Source organism: Archocentrus centrarchus, unplaced genomic scaffold (assembly GCF_007364275.1).
Source record: "Archocentrus centrarchus isolate MPI-CPG fArcCen1 unplaced genomic scaffold, fArcCen1 scaffold_24_ctg1, whole genome shotgun sequence".
In the NCBI taxonomy this organism is placed as follows: Eukaryota; Metazoa; Chordata; class Actinopteri; order Cichliformes; family Cichlidae; genus Archocentrus; species Archocentrus centrarchus.
Window position 1 is genome coordinate 827,926 of NW_022060254.1, and position 3,208 is coordinate 831,133.

The following is a 3,208-nucleotide window of genomic DNA, read 5'->3' on the forward strand; positions in this document are numbered from 1 at the left end:
CGTTTGCATTCACACATTCATACACACCTTTTCTGCGTCTAAGTGCTTTCTATCATTCACACACTGATGAATACCTCAGGAGCAACTCAGGGTTCAGTATCTTGCCTAAGGATACTTTGGCACGCAGACTGGAGGAATCAAACCACCAACCTTCTGATTAGTAGATGACTTGCTCTACCTCCTGAGCCACAGATTTTGTGTCAGCTCATCAAGGCTTTCAAAGGGGTTGTGGTATTGTTTTTGAGGGTGAGATAGATTTATGATCATCTGCATAACAGTGATTTTTTTAAAAATTGATCCTCATGGGAGTGTGTGAAGCGAACACAGTACAGGACCAAGAAAGGACCCCAAGTGTTAGGGGAGCAGGTGATAGTGAAAAGCCAGCCAACCTGATGGAAAAGCTTCTGTCCATTAAATATGATTTAAAAGATTAACCCTTTCATGCATAGTGGTCACTACAGTGGACAGCTATTCAGAAGCTGAAAACAACTGAAACAGTCCCTGTGAGAAGACAGTGTTAATGATGCACACAGAATCAAAGTGGTCAAAAATAGCAAACGGTTTAGGAGGAGCAGTGGAGCCACAGGCAGGGGGAGTGATATGAGACCGGATACCGGGAATCTTAACAAAAAACTAAGGAATTTTCACGTATAGCTGGACTGTCTAGAAGGTCAGTGGTGGGTGAGGATTGACAACAGTATTATTTATTGGCGTTAAATAAAGCATGTGGTCTGTGGCAGCTATTACAGATAATGTGTGGTGCATTCTCAGTTCTTGCTGCTCTAACAGCATCCTGGTAATTACACAGAGCTTCACTTAACGTGTCCATTACCTTTCAGCTCACCCACAAATCCCTGTGAGAGCCTGAGGGACACTGCTTAGCCACACATCCATTTTAACATGCTTCATTATAAGGTGGGCAACACGATCAAGAACATTTGAGCAGATGATCAGCAGTCAGCTGAAGATTAGTATTTTGATAAACAATAATAAAAAAAAAGTAATCACGGGTGAGTGGGAGCAAATAGTTAACAGATACCTGGGAATGTACAGCTGGAGTGGTGAAGGAGACTGGCAGGATGGAGTTTGGTGTATATTCTGGACAGAGGAAAGAAGACGAGGACACTTGGTGGTGGAATGAGGAAGTACAGGAAAGTATTCAAAGGAAGAGGTTGGTAAAGGAAATGTGGGATATTCAGGGAGATGAAGAAAGTAGAAGTAGTGGGGGGGTTAGGCACATGGCAAAGGCAAATGGAAATGCTTCTAGTGAGTTGTATGTGAGACTCGACACTGAGAAAGGAGAAAAGAAGTATCAATCGGCTCGACACAGAGATCGAGCTGGAAAGAATGTGCATCAGGTCAGAGTGATTAAGGATACAGATGGAAATGTACAAGCGAGAAGAATGCGTTGAGAAGATGGAAGGAGTACAGTGGTGTGAAAAAAATATTTGCCTTGTCACACTTAAATGTTTCAGCTCAAAACTCATTGTAGACAAAGATAACCTGAGGAAACACAAAATGCAGTTTTTAAATGATGAGCTCATTTTCAGGGGGAAAAAAAGCCATCCAAACCTCTGTGTGAACAAGAAATTACCCTTGAACTGCGATTAACCTCATTGTTTGGAAAGTCACCGTCACACCCAGGCCTGATTACTGCCAGACCTGCTGAATCCAGAAATGAGCTAAAGAGAACCTGTCTGACAAAGCGAAGCAGGCTAAAAGATCTCAAACAGCAACACATCACGGCACGATCTAAAGAAGCAGTCGAGAAACAAAGTCACTGACATCTATCAGTCTGGAAAGGGTATCAAAACCAGGCTTTGGGGCGCCAGTGAACCATGGCAAGAGCCATTATCCATGAACACAAAACTCGGAACAGTGGGGAACCTTCCCAGGAGTGGCCGGCCAACCGAAGTTATTCAGAAAGTGCATCAATGGCTCATCCAGGAGGTCACAGAAGAACCCAGAAAAACATCTAAAGAACTGCCAGCCTGAAATTCCTCAGTTAAGGTCAGAGTTCATTATTCAACAATAAGAAAGAGACTGGGCAAAAATGGCCCCCATGGCAGAGCTTGAAGGAGAAAACTACACCTGACCAAAAAGAACACAAAGACTCATCTCACATCTGCCAAAAAACATCTGGATGATCTCCAAGACTTTGGGAAAAACATTCTGTGGACTGATGAGACCCGTTTAATCTCTCATAAACAGCATTTCATAAAAAGATCATCATACCAAGAGTCAAACATGATGGTGGTAGTGTGATGGTCTGGGACTGTTTTGCTGGTTCAGGACCTGAATTGTGTTTACAGCAGGGATGAATCGTTCATGAACGGGCCGGCTCCAACTCAACTCTGCTGAGAATCCATACAGGCAGGGGCTGGACTTTATTTTGATGTCCTCACTAAACTTCTTCCAGTTTAGTGAGGACCCTGAAAGACTTGAATTTGAAAAAAGCAACTGGACCTCCTCAAGTTTTTGAGGACGTTTCACTTCTTACCCAAGAGGCCTCTTCAGTTCTAAAACCAGAAGGTGGAGAGTCCCAGGTATTTAAACCCTAGAGGGGGTTGTTCCCTTGGAGGTGGTTGTTGACCCACTACTGTTCACGTGCATCATTACATGAGCCAAGGCGTGAAAAAAGACGTGTCATCACCACCAGGTGTTTTGGGTAAAACCAGAGAAACCTTGCCTCCCTTGATCAAATGACCTATTGAGGTCACCTGAAGTAGCGTGAGAGCGGAGGCTGAGGTGCCTGTGCATTGTGGATGGCTGACAGCTGGTGTTGTAAGCCACCACTGCTGTTCAGTGATGGTTGTTCACAGTGGACATAGATGCTTCTTCTACTCCTCTTTCAAACCATCTGTCTTCCCTTCAGCTGTACCTCTGCACCTAAGCGTTTTCGAGGATGCCAATATTCGCATTTTTGGATCGGGAACATTGACCTTGTTTTGAAATGCATGTATTGTGAAATGGACCCGATTTATTTCACTCTAAAGATGGTTCTGTGCTTTTCCTGAGATCTGCTCAGTCCACCAGTGTGGACTGTCTGCATCTCAGGTTAAAGCAGAGGTGGTTATAGTTATAGTCCACTAGTTTCCTTGACTCCCTTTCTTACTCCTGCACCAATTCAAGGGTGCAAGGCAATATGCGCATACACGCACACTTCAAAATTAATCAAAATATTACATTTTTGCCAACAAATCCCTTT